The sequence below is a fragment of the Mercenaria mercenaria genome, chromosome 14 (genome assembly GCF_021730395.1).
Source record: "Mercenaria mercenaria strain notata chromosome 14, MADL_Memer_1, whole genome shotgun sequence".
Classification (NCBI taxonomy): domain Eukaryota; kingdom Metazoa; phylum Mollusca; class Bivalvia; order Venerida; family Veneridae; genus Mercenaria; species Mercenaria mercenaria.
Window position 1 is genome coordinate 51,786,524 of NC_069374.1, and position 17,038 is coordinate 51,803,561.

The following is a 17,038-nucleotide window of genomic DNA, read 5'->3' on the forward strand; positions in this document are numbered from 1 at the left end:
CCTTTTTCCCCAACAAAATCTTTGATTCAATATTATAAGTCGGGGTTAAAATGGGGTGGAAGGGACGAGGGTTACCAAAATATTTATATCAGCTAATTTTGCACAAAGAAATGTCATAAGTTTTGAAATTTCGTGACAAATCATTTTATAAAAAGAATATTTTTTGTACAATCACGAGTTTACCCCAACAGGGAAATGATATCAGGAAAAAAGTAGTTAGTCCAAAACGGTCTATTGTTGATAAAAAGGTAAAAACGAGTTTTAAAGAAGTGACATTTATATCTTTTGGTTTAGTTCAGTACTGAATGTATTAAAAAGAAAAGATCAAAAACACTTTATGGGGTTTTTCAAAGTATTATTTTATTCAGGGAAAATTTTTTCTCTAGAATAAATTAAAAATAAAATAGAATAATCTGCTTAACGGTTCATTGGTTTACAAATTTTCGACAGAGGAAAGGAGTTTTCATAAATGGTATTTAAAACAGAGAACGTATAAGTGGTTTAGAAAACTTAAAAAAGGGTCAAAGATATTTTTGGGCTGTACTTATAATTTTTTTTTGTTACCTTTAAACCTTTTAAAAAGATAAATTTGCTGTGTAAAAAATGATATGTAATCAGAAAAGGGGGTTTGTGTTACCTTTTTTGATTTTCCGAACAAGAAAAAATTTTCAATATCTTTATCATTTTAAGTCAAGTCTGCGTTATTTTAAAAGTGGCAAGACAGATGTACTTACATGAAAAATATCATTTCCTTCTCCGGAGCAAAAACTTCCCTTGAAAAAAATTGAATTAGAAAAATTTGTTTAAAATTTTGGGGGTAAAAAATTAATCACTTTTGATTTTCCGGTAGGCGAACTGTAAAAATTCCTGGATTTCGCGCCCAAGGAGGCCTCCCGGTCTACAGTCCCAAGCCCACTCTACTGAACGAGGGGTTATCAACTTTTAAGAAGGGAAACTTTAACTGAAAACAAAAAACCAAATGATTTGGTAGTTTTTTTTTTAATTTTAACACCTTTTTTAAAAACATATTCAGTCACAGAAATAATGGTACATGTACAAATTTACAATTTTGGGGTTAATTGCATCCTCAACATAGTCCATTTTTTGTTATTCACAATTCACTTTTTCCGAATTTATCCGAATTGGTAGTGCATTAGGCTTTAAATACATTTTGAGACTTTCTTTTAAAGCCCAAAATCTTTTTGTTTTGAGTTTTGCTTGGAAATTCCATCATTAACATAAAATTTATATCCCGTGACGTTTTAAATTTTTCGTTATTTGATATAACTTTCAATTCCCTTCAATCCAGTACATGTACTGTAGAAATTTTTAAACACTTTAAAGGGTTTTTTGTTAATGTTAGGAACCCGAATTCCTAAGGGGAACTCGTTTTCCTTTCAAAATAAAAAAAAATTTATACCTCGTACATGTAAAAAATTCCTCAATTTATTCAGACTGCCTATTTGAAAAAAAATCTTGCAAATAATTTTTCCCATTTTTTTTAAATACATGCATTTATATAGATCTTAGTTAAGGGGAAAAACATTTCATTATTCAAAGTAAAAAACCCCAATATATGTCTTTTTGCCTAAATCAAGTTTTGGAAATTTTATGTAAGTTAAAAAACGGTTTTTTAAACTAATTAATCACAAAAACAGTATATTGTCAACGGGAAAAACAAATGACCCATGCATGTCCCACATGAATTCCTCCCCTGAGATTTAAACCCACCCCTTTAAAATGAAAAATGTCCCTAACCGATAGGAAAATTTGGACAAAAAAGTTTTCCCTTGTACAAACCGTTTAAATAAAAAAGAACAAAAACATTTTAAAAATGCCAAATCGAAATGACTCCAGTATTTTTTCCGAATTGTACAAAATTTCTGTGTCCCCCTCATTGGTTAGCAAACTATTTTGAAAAAAAATCCAAAAATAGCAACACGAAATCCAGGGCTAGACCAATATAAAGGAGAGAAAGACGAAAAAAGCCAAATTGCAAAAAAGGCGAAAAAGGGTACCAGGGTCCATATATTTCAAAACAACAGCAACTGGGTTTATTATATAAGTAAAAAAAAAATGAATTATGAAAAGTTTTAACCAAACGTTCTTTTGATTTTTTTTTATTGGTATGTCTAAAAAACTGTTTGAGAAATCTTAAACGATCCAATATGAAAAATACGGGGGATTCAGCGCCCGCGCTTAGAAAATTTTTCATATTGGATCTTTTTGGGTCTTATATTAATTTATAAAACATATTGTATGCTGCTTGTAGTAGGGGGTTGTAATGAATTTGTGAGGGAATTTTTTTTATGAAAAATTGTAAGTTTTTAAACGAATGTAACAAATCGAAAAAAAAGGGGTTTGCAATTTTAAAGCGCAAAACAAACAAATAGCATATATCAGTTTTATCATGGCACTTGGCCAATATTTCTAAATGGTATGCCCCGGCAATTGGCAGGCATCTAATTGTTTGGTGTTTTATTTTTGTTTCTTAAACCCCAAACTTTGAAATATGAATCAGTCAAAGAAATTCAAATTCGGTTTTTAGGGAATTCAATTTTTCCCTTTCACGAAATTTTATCGAACAAGTGGGTAAAAAGGCATTTTTTTAAAAAATTTAAAAATTTTTAAATTATGCAAGTGTTGAATAAAAATTTTACTAGGTATTCCTTTATGGTTTTTAATCTTAACCATGGGAACAGCAATATTGCAGCTTCCCCTGAAGAAGGGACTCACACAGAGCACGGGCAAAACACACAGTGCAAAAAAACAAACAAAGACTTAAAGTATTACGACACTAAAAACACCCACCGTATGTATTGTAAAAACATTTTGTGTTTAATTTCATAATTTATTGACTAATTTTTTTAACTTAAAACTCGTAGAAATCGTTAACTATGTTATGTGCCCTTTCCTAAGACTGAAAAACAAAAAATTCTTTTGTTAGATGTTGCATAAAAACTTTATTCATATAGTCATTTGTTAATATTTGTACATTTTTTTTGGTCATTAGAGAAGGCAACCGGTGCTTTTTTCAGATGTTGCGAGAATTTGCTTTGTTAAGTGGAGACCCATATTTCCTCCCGTTTTTTTGTCGCAAATTTTTTTTAAAAATATGATATACGGCGGGAAAAAACCCCGGGTTGGAGGTAGTTGCCTTGGTAAACCCTCATTGCTGGCTGTAACCTTTTTGGTTTGAAGCCGTGGTCGCAATGTTTGTTGCTTTTGCAACAGGAAAGATTTTTGGAGGTTGAAGGGACCTTTTTAAATTTTGGGGGGGGCTTTGTTATACCTGTGTTAGGTTGATAGCAACTCTGGACCCAGTATCTGAAAACAAGCGCTCAAAAAATTTTTTTCACATGCGAAAAAAAACTGTTAAGTGTTTCTTTTGCATTGTGAACCTTTTAAAATGGAAAAAAAGGGTTTACATTTAAGACATGAAAACCGGTTTTAAATAAAAAACCTTGGGTAATCTCATGAAGAACGAATTAGAACAAAGGGAAAGATAATTTTACAAAAAGAAGTATAGCTAATTAAAAATGTTTTCAATATTTAGGGGATAAAACTTAAGAAATTTTAATTTTTTTAAGGAAAAAAAAAAACATAAAAAGAAAAATTTTTTTGTGGGATAATTTTAGCTTGGGTTTACATTTGTATACTGTTTACTAGTACTTGATTTGAAAGAAAATGCATCCCCTCAGTAAGAATTTACATAATAAAAAAAATTAGTGCTACCTTTTGCATGTCAGTTGGTCATACTTTTTAAAAAAGTAAAGATTTTAGAAGCCATTCTTTTTTACTATTCGGAAAAAAAGGAAAAAAATACAAAACCAACGACTTTCTTCAATTAAGGGCTCAATTACATGGACATGTTCGATAAAATATATAAATAAGTTTGAGTTTTTATTAAATCATTAAAGCATAGCAAAAAAATTTACAGTCATTAAACCAGAATTTCGTAAATTTTGCAAAAACAAACCTTTGATCTTTAAGAAAGGCGATAGTGCTAAAAACATATATTTTGGGTTTTGGTTTTTTGGCGTCACACGGACACATTAAAAGTCAACCAGGTTTTTAAGCTTTAAATGTGACCTTCCAAGCTGTTTCACCCCTAGACGGTGCCAATGGGACCCCGACCTTTCGTAAAGCAGAGGGATTGCCCTTTCTATATAAGATTTTTACACCCAAAGCGGGGGCTTCGAATCACCTTCTGTGAAAAGCATTTAAAACAAGAACAATTTGGTAAAAACTTTCGTCTAAACACACGACTTACATTTTAAAACAAGTTCCACATTTGAATCCACCATTAGTTTAATAAAACTGTCAACAGGGGACAAAAAACCTATTAGGAAAGGGGAACTCATTCTTTTAGAAAACCGTACGTATGAAAAGTTTTTTCTACCCCCCCCTTTCAGCATGCCTTTTTCCTTCATATAATAAAAAAGACAATCCACAAAAAATATTTTATCTAGCGGAAACTCTAGTATAAATCATTTTTGCTCATTTAAAAAATGTTATTTTTTTACACGGGCAGAGAAAATTTTTGCCGTACACGTGCAACATTGTTTTTTTTACAAAACCCCCTTCCCGGGGACCGTTCCTTGTTGGGCGGCTCTTCACGTCTTGGGGCCCAAAACAGCTTTTCCACACTGATAACACGTCCCCCAGCAAACCCCTATTACTATCCCGATTAAGCTGCCTCTAAAAAAAACCCGGGGAACCCCCCCATGAGTCATACCCATTCACGCGAATTTTGGGTTTATGCATCGGATTGGCACATTTTAGCAAGCTTGACAAACCACCTGAAAAAAAGGTTTTTTTAGTCACTTTTTTTTAGTTTTAGACAAAAAAAAAAATTTTTTTCTTAGGAACTGCCATTTCAGGAGGAAAAGATTATCAATTTAAAACAACCAAACAATTTTTTTTTTCCGTACTGTTTCAGGGAAATTTAGCCCACCAAATTTTTCCATGATTAAAAGAAAATTTTAAAAAGAATTTTTTTTTTTTTAAAGAAAAAAAACATATAAATATTCGCCTGTAAAAGAAACAACTGTTTCATTTAAGGGAATGACTACTCATGATATTGTAAAATTTTGAAAATATAGCACTTCGTGAATTGGTAAAGAGTTTAAAAAATTGGCAGTTACTTTGCTGATTGTTTTGAGAAGGGGCCCCGGGCCATTTTCACCTGTTTTTCCATTTAAATTTTAAAGACGAAAAAATTTTAGATACACCATATGGACCTTTAAATCTAACATATTTTCATTTGAAAAGCCCCAAAAAATCAAAAAAGAATCAGAAAAATTAAATAAATTATATGAATCAAACCACCTACAAGTTCAGCCGGGGCAAAAAAGAAACTAATTTTATCATCCTTTCCACCCCTTATGTTTTTCGTTTTGATTCAAACCAAAATTTGAAATTTTTTCATTAAAAATACACTTTTTTATATTAATGTTCTATTTTAGAAAAGAAATCTCCCATATTTTTTGGAATACAAGTCAAGTTGGCATTTAAAAAAAAGAGATGCAAAATTTTTAACAGCAAAAAAGCCTTTTTTGATGCCGTAACCAAAATTCAAATTTTTAGTAAAGAAACAAAATTAAACTGAATGTACTACAATTATATAAAAGTAAGCGGCTTGACGTATACACATTCGGTTTTCTTATTTCTTTCAAAGAAAGAAGAATCAGGTATGTGATAAGAAACAAACTCCACCTGAAAACGATTTTTTCCCTTGTTTTCCTTTCAGCAAATGGGATTTTAACCAAGTTTTTTTGAGCAAAAAATTTTCATGACGTTGCCTCTAGACAAAAAATTGAGCCGCATCATTAGAAAATCAATATGTGCGATCTGCAGGACCAGCCGCGCATCTGGTCGGGCAATGCGTTTTCGCTTTAAAAGCCATTGCAATTGAGAAACCATTAGAAAACAGATTACCTATAGACGCGGGATGCGCAGGCTTGTCTGGATCCTCGGTGAAAAAGCATTTTTTTGGTTTATTATGCTGTGGCCGATTATTTTCTCGACAAGAAAGATAAACCAGAACGTGTATAAAATTCAAGCATCACTTTTAACCCCCATTGTGCATAGCTCCACAACACGTGCATATTTGACATTAAGTTTTAAAAAGAATTTTTTTAATACAAAAGCAATAAAAAATATTTGTCCTTTACAAAAAATCGAAAATTAAATAAAAAATTTTTACTTCTTATTTTAACGTTTTCATTTAGCTTACTTTTTAAATTCCCCACTTTTTTTTTCCCAATAATCCGTAAAACAACCCCCCATGCTTTTGTCATAAAACCCTTTTAAATATTTTTTTGTTTTTGGTAAGAAACTTTTTACAATGTTTTTTCATATCACAGAAGCTCTTAAGTTTGAAGACCCCCCAAGTAACTGAAGAAGGAATAGTTTTAGTAAATGTACCCTGTCGACGCTTTAAAACCCTTTACGCTACTTTAAAATCTAAAAAATATGATTAAATTTTACCAGCATAAAAAATAAAAGAGAATTTTGGCAATGTTTATCTTTCCCATAAGGTATTTAATTTTTTTGTTTTCTAATGATTTCCGATGCGTAAAAGTTTTAAACTAAAATGAGATTTATTTTTTGGCAGAAAAAGATCGAAAGGGTTTTATTGAAGTATGCTCAATTTTATGGGGAAGGAACTAAGATTATAATCATAAATTGAATTTTAATTTGGAAAAAAAATGAGAACGAAAAGTGTAAAAAATTTTCATTCGGGATACGACCAGTGATCTAAATGGGTTTTTAGGGTTGTAAAAAAAACGTGGGTGATCAAAGGTAAAAATTTTAGGGGGATACCGTGGGTATTATAAATGGTGTATGTTTTTGGGTATCTATCTAAAACGTCTTCCCCAATAACCACTTTTCCCATTTTTTTGCAAAGAAAAATAATAACGTTGCCCCATATTCGGTGTGGGATAGCTTGTTAATTGGTTTTTTTTAAAAAACTTCGTTTTATCAAAAAATCTTTTTGGTGTGCCAAAGTTATAGATGAAAACCAAAAACATATTTCATCTACATATATCATTGCAAACATATCACCTAAAGGAATAAAGTGTTCATAATTTTTACAACAATTCTATAATAACGAGTTTCATATTTTTGCTAAGCTTTCTCTTTATTCAGTGCGGATTAGGTACATTTCTTTCAAGACACCTTATGTGCAGCAGGGAAAATTTAGTTTTAGAGGGAACAGTTGATGTAAAAACGCCCCAAATATTTGTTACATACGTTTTTATGAAATTTGAATTGCCTTTTCCACTTATTCAATTGTTAAATTGATCACGTTAAAAAAAAAACTACGGCTCAATGAAAAAGGAAATACAAAACCTAATTGGGCCTTTTGTCGTCACTTGAAGATGTATTACTGTCCTCAAAAGTTGTGATGAAAAGGAAAAATATCACGTGTATTGGCTTCTTTTTGGAGTATTTTATTCGGAAAACCTTTTTCTTGAAATACCCCCGGGGTTTTATTTTTTCCCCACAACGTCTCTCTAAGTAAAACAATGCATCAATTTTTTTATCACGCTTGAAGTTCTTCCATCTGAAAAATTTTGATAAAATTAAAAAAGATTTTACACAATACAAAAATAAAGCAGACTTGTAAAAACATCTGGACACTAAAAAAAAAAACAGCAAAAAAGAGCATAAATGTTTTAAACGTTTTTAATCGGTTTTTAAAATAAAGACTAAGCCCAAAACCGACGGAAAATTTAAAAATTTTGATTTTTTTCCTTTTTCATTGAAAGAAAAGCTCAAAAGGGTAAAAAACAATGGTTCAGTATCAGAAACAGCAAATAATAGAGTATTAAAATAATAAAAAAAAATGATATGAGGGTTTGATGATAAAACTTTATCGTCAGGTTAAACACATCTTCCAACCGAGAACAGAAACCAAAAAGGGGTGAAATTGATCATACAACACCAAACATAAAAAAATTCCCCTACTTCCCCCATCCTATTCCAGTGTTTACCGATGAGAATTCGAGATGGCCTTTATCACAATCAAGGTCTAGATCTTAAAAGTAAAACAGAATTTTGGGAAAATTAACCAACCCAAAATAGTTGACAGTATCTTTTTTTTTTTAATGATAGCACCAAGCTATATAGATCAAGGTCAGCAGTTCAAGCTTAATTGGTTTTTGCTCTTCGTGATGAAGCAAAATTCTTATTGCAACGCTCCAAGCATCTAAATCAAATTTAAAAAAAACCTTAACAAAATATTGCCCATGGCTAAATTTAAAGAGACACCAGAAAATTCAAGTAAAAAGGGGATTTAACCAGGGAGACCTTTTTGATCACCTTCAAAATAAGATATCAAAAATATCTCTTTTTGTTTTAAAACTTTCAAAATTTTTATTACAAAACGTCGTGTTTTCAAAAATTGCGACCGAGCACCAAATCAAAGTAAAAAACCCTTTTTCCAATAAATATTTTTTTTGGTTTCATTTTTCAAAAAACAAGGGGGTTTTAAAAAAATTTTTTTTTGATTTTGACTTTTCCCTTCTCTACGTCTCACAAACAGTGGGGGGAAAAAGACACATTCCTTTTAACTTTTAAAATTATTAAATACCGCAGGAAAAAAATAACTGGGGTTTTTACTGAATTTTTTCTAAAAACCCCTTGACTTTTAAAGATAATTAATGACTACAAAAAATTTGTTTCATTAAATACATAAAAGAATTATTCAAAACTCACTTTTTTTGGCAGGAAATTAACGATAAAAAAAATTGGGGGCAACATCCCAAACCCCAAAATCAATTAGTAATAACTTTTTTTTCTCTGTTGGGAACTTTTTTTTATTGGGAATAAGCTTTAAATGTAAAATTTTCTTTAGAAGAAAGAAGTTTCATTAACGAAAAATAAATATCACACCTTGGGTAGTACAAAAAGGGAAAAACAATTCCAATTGTTAGAATTTTTTATAATCCAAAAAAATTTTTGTAAAATTCACAGCTTTTTTCCCATTTTAAAACCTAGATTTAAACGACCATAACCAACCCTTATCGAAAATCCGTAAGTTGACCTTTATAAACATATTATAAGTATCCCAAAACTTGGAATTTTTACTAACTACCGTTATTTTGGCTGGTCAAATAGGTTTGGATAAAATAAAAAATGAAAAACCCCCCATGAAATTTTTTTGCGGGGTCATATAAATTGATTTTAAATGTTAACCCAGACATACATTTTCAACTCACTCATTCCTTTCGAAAACGACCCCCCTTGGTTCAGTAATACAGAATTTTTGTACGAGGGTTTTTCCCTTTAGGCAAAATATTTTAAAATAAACTTTGCGAGAAAGTGGAAAAACCTTATTAATATTTTTTAGTTTCAGCATCGCTTTATAACAAATCAGATACTAGAAAAATTTTTTTGCGCGGATAATCAGTGCTGCATTGTTTTATTGGGCTTTTATAAATCTTTTTATTTGTCGCTGTTACTTTAATGTAAAAAATTTAAATTTGATGGGGGGAAAACCCCTGAAAAGTATTAAAAAATTTTAATGAACTAAGATTTTTTTTTAAGTGAATTGTTTAATAATGTGTAGTTTGAATGTTTAAGGCTTTATATTTGAAAATAAAACCTATTAAAAAATTTATTTAAAAACATAATGGAAAAAAAGAATATAAAAATAAGTAAAGTTGCCCTTTAAATTCGCTTACCTTTATTGATAAATGATTTGGTTCTTTTTTTTTTACTATTTAAAACTTAGTTTTGCATTAGAAAACTTAAAAAAGAAACTCCTTCAAAAAATAATTTCGAAACCCCTTTAGATTTGCGGCCACAGCACAAAGTTTGGGGTAAAATAACATTAAAAGGGCGAAACTCCGCACGACCATTTTTACAATGAATTTTTTGCCAAAACTTTTCCAAAAATTATACTCACACCAATACGAAAGTTATGCATGTGCAAAGTTAATTTTTTTTAATAAGAAAAAATTCCCTCCAAACCACAAAAAAGGGAGTAGAAAAGTCTGGCAAATATACTCAAAAGGTGTTTAGAGGGCCAAAAAACAGCAAAAATGTTCGAAATTTTCCGACGTCACATGCCCCCACATGCAACTAGATTTTCCCCCAAATCACTATTTGAATTTTCATTTAAATCCCTCAGAGATTTTTTTGAACACCACGACAAGCTAAAAGCCGAGGGGACTCACATGGACAGACTGATGTTACAGTGGTTTAAAAAAACCAAAAGAAATGGCCGCACCTGGAAAACCCCCAACCCCCCCTTCATTGCGAACAGGTCCCGACCCCCCGCCTCAGGACCATACTATTTGATTACAACCCTTGCAATTAGAAAAAACCCTTTGCAAAGTCGGATCCATGCGTTTCAAAAACATTATTTGGGTTTACTCATGGTGCGGCTCAAATGGCTCATCATCTTTTTAAAAAAATATAAGAAATGTAAAAGTTTTAAAAATTTTTTGGATGTTTTACGACCCTAAAAAAAAGATATTTTTTTTAAGCCCCTTTTTAGGGTTTGCAAAGATGTTTAAAATATTAAATAAAAAATACGCATTAAATTTTATCATTTAACGTCAACAGTGGGGTTTTTCTTTTTCCTTTTAGAAATAAATATAACGTTTTTAAAAACGTGTATCAACTAATTTTTGCCCAAAGTGACTATAAAAGCAATCTCATTATTCAATTTTAACGCTTTCCAAATGAAAAATCAAGGCATCTAGGGATAGGTTTTGTTTAAAAAAGCCCGAATGTGGCGCGTATCCGAGGGCCCCTTTTAAAAATTAAAAAAATGATGTATCTATATCTACTTGTTTAAAGTATGAAAAATAAATTTTTAAAAACAAAAATGAAGGGAGACAATTTCAATTCTAAGATTTTTTTGATAATTACTAAAACAATCAAATTTTTTGTTTTAAAAAGTTTAAGACTTAGAAAAATTAAATATTTGTTTCATTTATCAAAAAAAAAAATTTTTAGCCTAAATGCCCAATCAATGAAGTACATTTTTTCAAAATTTGACAAATACCCCAAAACATTTATATTGTATACTTGGTAGATATAACAATTTTCAAAGACAAAACTGCTTCTTTTTCAAAAAAATTTTTAAAAAATATGTCAAAAGTAAAAATATAAAAAAGAGTTTATGTTAATGAAAAAATCTATTATGTAATAGATACAGTATATTTTTTTTTAAAAGTGTCCCTTACGAGTAAAAAAGCCTTTTCGCTACGGAACACCATATTGTCCGAGGGAAGCCGAGGAAAAAAACTGGAGGAAAAACGGTAACTGTATCACTTATACGACATAATTAAAAAGAATATATTAAAAAGAAATACATAAATGAATGAATTATTTTTTGAAAGATAAACTTAATAATTCTAAAAAATGCCTTTCTAAATAACTGTATCAAAGGGTAGAACCCCAAAATTTTTGTGCATCAAAAATTTTTAAAAGGGTGGCGAAGTTTGACATTTTGGATACAACACACATGATAACAAATTTTAAAAAGACAGACGCTTTTTGACGAGGAACGAAAGAACAGGACGAAATCCAGCCCTTAGACCATAAAGATGGGTTTTATTGGGGACGGGCTCCGTTGCGGATGTGTCATTTTGAATGTAGGGACATAATTTTTTCTGTTTAAAAAAAAACTTTTTAAAAAGTTAATTGAGGTATTTTTGAATTTTAATCTTTTACTTTTAAAAAGGGCTAAAAATGTTAGCAAACACTTGCCTTTAAAGTTTAAAAAAAGCCTTAAAAAGGAAAAAGGCCACAAAAGGGAAAGTGACATTTTTGCCACAAAGGAATGTTTCTAAGCTCCACAGGCATAAGTCTTTTAAAATCGAGATGCATCTCCGTGTTTAATAGATACCTTGCAAAAACATTGTGTATCAACTTTTAAAAAAACCAACGAAACCCAGGGGAGAGTGTTAAAAAAAAAATAACAAATTGTTTTCTTTTCTCGGGAAAATTAAAAATATTTTGGGCCCAATATAAAAAATTGTTAGGGCAAAAACAGTCTTTTCACTCATCGTTTTTGGTAATCGTGTTTTCCTTCAATAAAGTTCGGTTTATGTTCCTTATAAATTTTAAAAGTACAAAAAGATTATTAGAATTTTAAAGCTTTTCTTACGAAGGCGGTGGTTCTACCCAGGGCCCCTCGTGTGAAATAATGACGAGGGGCACCTGGGTCTCCTCCACCATTAAAACCGGAAATTTCCCAAAACCCGCATGTTCGGTGCGACTTAAATCCAACAACACAACTGTTTTTAAAAAATTTACCTAAATACACACTTAATGTGGTGACTAAAGTTTTTTTTGCCACCCAAAAAAACGCTATACATCATAATTGTTAAGGCAATTAGAAACGAAAAATATATGCAAACCGTGTTTTAAACTATTAACACCGGGCGGAATACCCTACAAAAAGTTTTAAAACAGATTGACAGGGCGGCAAACATACGGGGGAAACGAAGATGGGAAAAGGGGAGAGGCGAAGTACGATGGGTTTTCACCCTCATACTGTCCCTCCACCCTCGGCGCGGTTAGCGACGTACTGCGCGCTCGTATCGTACAAACTTTCCCTTTGCCTTCGTAGGGAGCAATCGCTGGCCTTTAAAGGAACACCGATTTTCACATGGGGACCCCTTTTTTAATTTGTAAGGGGATAGCATGCGGGCAAAGCAATTTTTGCCCTTATTTATAAATTGAAATAATAAAACTTCTTGTGTTGTTTAAAAAAACTTTAATTGCATTGCAATTCAAAATATTATACCTTCAAAAAGAAAAGACAAAAATTTTTTCCCTTTAAAGGGACATTCTTAAACAGGCACAGTTTTTTCTTGCACGATTTTTACGTGCAGAGTAAGAAGAGTGCGTTAATACAGGACAGTTCTTTTTATAAAGTGTCCCTTACAACCGTAAGAAACATTTTTCAATAGCCTGCTGGGGGATAAAAGTATAAAAAATCGTCATTGAATTCATTCCCAAAGGTAAAATGTTTTTTTCTGTAAGTTAAATTGGGGTTGGGGCCTTTTTACAACTAATAACATCATCTATCTACCTACCGACCATCCATAATCCATACACATTTTTGTATGTAAATTTAAAATATGTTTATCCACCAAAACATAGACAATGTAAGGTGTTCCCTAAGTCTCTACACAACCCCGTTAATACCCGAGTTTCTTATTTCTGTGCAGTTTTTTATATTTTTTTCATTCATTGGGAAAACATTTCGTTATTTATTACCCGCTGGAAGCAGAACAAAAGGACACCTTACTCCATAAACCCCGGTATCAAAATAGCAATAAATTGAAAACCACAACATTGCAAAAACAGCGATAAAAAAAAATTTTTGAAAGAAATATTTTTACAACGGAAACAAACAAATGCCTTCTAACAAGGAAAGTTAAAAAAAGAAAAGAGGCAAACAAAAATTATTTTTAGCATAAAAAAAAATATTTATTTTTGAGTTTTGGCGCTAATTTTTTTAAGACCACATATTTGTACATAACAAAAAAACCCATTTTAAAGATTTCTTTATTGTTTCCCATGAAAATTAATTTAAAATTTTTGACCCCCAAAGAGTTTTTAACCCCCACCGTCACCCCCATCCCCTGCCTTCCCCAAAATTTTTTTTAACTTTTGGTTTAAACTTTTTGTTTTTTTTTAAACATTAAACCTTACATGAAATTTTCCAAAGGCCGTTGTACCCCCCCCGCCTCGCTTCTCCCCCCAGTCCACCCCAAACAAAACAATCATCACCCCCTCCCCCCCAACATTTGTTTTCATTTTTTAAATTTTTTAAACTAATTTTATCTCAGGTTACCTCTATTTTTTTTTTTTAATTTTCAAAACCCTTATAAAATTTATCAACATGTAAGTTTTTAAATTTTTCCACCCCCTTTTATTACAAATACAACGCACGCACACACCCGTCCCACCCATGTTCCGATATCTTACAGTACCTAAATTGGCTTAAAGTTTTAAATTTAAATGTAATGAAATTTTTTTGCTTTTGTAAAATTCTAAATTTTTTCCAATTTTAAACTTTTCCACCCATTTGGGGGGGGCACCCTTTTTCTTTGTTTTTGGTATAAATATAGATGTTGACTATTAAAAAAAAATTCAAAATTTTATATGCTAGCCCAAAAAAAGGGGCTCCGACAAACTCTTAAAGATATTTTCCTTTTGTCCTCACGGAGACCGAAAAAGATTTCCCGTTCCCACTATTTTATTGTTTATTGCGAGGACCCAAACAGTGGGAAATGTGACGTAGGAATAAAACTTAAAAAAAAAACAACCGTGTCAATTTACAATTCTCTTTTTTTAGAAAATAGGGGAAAATAAACTTAAAAAAAAATCAAACATAGAAATATAAAGAAATAAAAATACTTTTTTTGATACCCAAAAAAACTCGTTTTTTTTTTAACGTTAAGATATATAAAATATAAGACATCGATTACAACTTGATCCCCCCAACGTAATGTTTAAAAGTTTGTTTCTTAAAATGTTTTTGGGCCCAAATGCCTCATAATAGTAAAATATTTTAAAAAAAATAATTTTAATACTTTTTTTTCGTTAGTATGATTGGATCAAATAAGATAAAATAAGTTTTAGCATTCTCTTATTTTTTTTGAAAAGGTTTTTGGGCTCTCAGAAAGTTGCTGGGTTGCAAATTTATTTTGAAATAAACAGGAACGAAGCTATAAAAAAGAATGAAAATGTGAATAATTTTAAAATTTTTTTGAATTTCTATGAATAGCAAAACATACGGTTATTCACATTTCCTAATGACAGACAGAATCCCTACATGTAATTTTGGTTTTTCAAATTTTGAAAAGATTTTGCAAAAAAAAAGTTTAAAAAAAGCCCAATGTTAAGGAACAGGCCTGATTTTCAACTTGTCTCTTTTTTGTGCAATTTATATAGAAAGGATAAAAATTTTTTCGACGTTGGACGTTTTGAGAGTTAGTCCAAATAAACTTACCACAAGTATCTGCTGAAGGGAAAAGAGGTTAGATTTTTTTCATTTCTTTTGGGAGCACCATTTCATGTATATACTGATTTTTTTCTAACTCGAAAACATTTGATTCTTCAACATTTCTCTTTTGTTTTTTTTTGTAGCTATATAAATGTATATTTCCCCTTAGAGGGGATAGCTAAATGTATTTATAAAATTCTTTAAATCATCGCCAAGGGGGCCTTAGAGCATTTAAAAAATGATAAATAAAAGTTTTCATTTGCAATGTTTGGAAAAACGGGATATTTATGTAGCATATTTGGGGTTTTTTCAAAAACTTTCAAAAACATATTCAGAATTTTAAACACTCCGAAGAAAAAAACCCAGAAATCAAAGGAAAAAAAAAAGGGGTTAGCATTTTTGCACCAAACCATAATATATTGGAAAAAAACGTCATCTTTTAAAAACAATCTACCCCCAAACATTTTTACCGAATAACCCCTATCAATCATATTTAAAAAAATTTCAAAAAATTTCACCCCCTTTTAAAATAAATGTCCTTTGAAAACAATTTAGATGCACTTTAAACTCATTTAGAAATCTTTTTTGAAAAAGGGAAACTTTCTTAAAAAAATTTTTTTCAAAACCCAAATGTTTTCCAAAATAACGGGCGGAAAAATTCATTTGTTTGTGCCCTAAATAGACATATTTAAAAAAAAACAAAAATGATATTCTTCTACTCTCGGAGACCGGAGAATGTGTTTTTCATAAATTTTATCTTGCAAAATAAATAACAAGATTTGTAAGAAATCCTTTGACCCCCAGACGCAAAACCCGGGAAAAAAAGGCAAACTCGGGTTTTCAGCCATTCATGGAGAATGAAACAAAAGAAACACAAAGTAACTTTTTAAAAATGACTTTTTAAAAGGACCCAGACAGAAAGGACTATAAAATATAACAATACTTTCTCAAAAGTACGGTGAGACTTAAAAAGGGCTCCAGCAAAAGGACTTTAAATAAACAGTACTTAGTCAAATTCGGGGAGACTTTTTAAAGGCTCCCTGACAGAAAGGGCATAAAATAAACAAACTTATCAAACTTTCTGAACTTTAATGGATCCTGATCAAAAGGGATATAAAATATAACGTACTATCAAACACGGTAGACTTTAAAAGGACTCCAGACAGAAAGGGGGATAAAAATAACAATACTTAGTAAATGACGGGAGACTTAAAAGGGCTCCTGAGAAAAGGACTATAAAAAAACAAACTTTGTCAAATGTACGGTGGGGGACTTTAAATGGACCCCCCGATCAGAAAGGACTAAAAATATAACAATACTACTCAAAGTACGGTGAGACTTTTAAATGGGGCTCCATGATCAAAAGGGCATAAAATAAACAAACTTTCTCAAAGTACGGGAATTAAATGACTCCATGATCAGAAAGGACTATAAAATAAACAATACTTTTCAAATGTACGGTGAACTTTAAAAGAACCCCCAAAAAAAACACAAAATTGCTTTGCGACAGTCAAAAAAATTTTAAAATGTCCTTTTTTGGCATGGAAAAAAACTGTAAAAACCCAGCAGACGGGTTTTATTTGGGTTTGTTAAGTCAACAACCTACACGCCCCCCTCTCTACATTAATATAGAATTTGGGGGACACCATGTTTCTAGATGAACAAAATTTTCAAAAAACCGTTAATATTTTCAAATATTTGTCATGGGTAAGGTTGATCAAACAATAAATTTCCCAATCGGATTTCAGGTCCGAGTAAACGAAAAAAAACCATATGCTTTTTCTCTTTTGAATTACTGCAAAATACTTATATTTTTCGATCCTCTTTTTTTTGTTTTGCGTTGAAAAACAGAGCGGGCGTTAAAGTTTTATTTTCCCCAAAAAGCAGGAAATTAAAAAACAATTAGGACCAGAAACGAGAGAAGGCCCCTTTCAGATTAAAAAAACCTAATTCTTCGACAGCAATTTTAAAAATGTTAAAATTAAATTTAAAATACAACCAAGTCATGTACACGATCTTTTTTTTGACTCTAGTAATTTTTGTAAAAAGGAA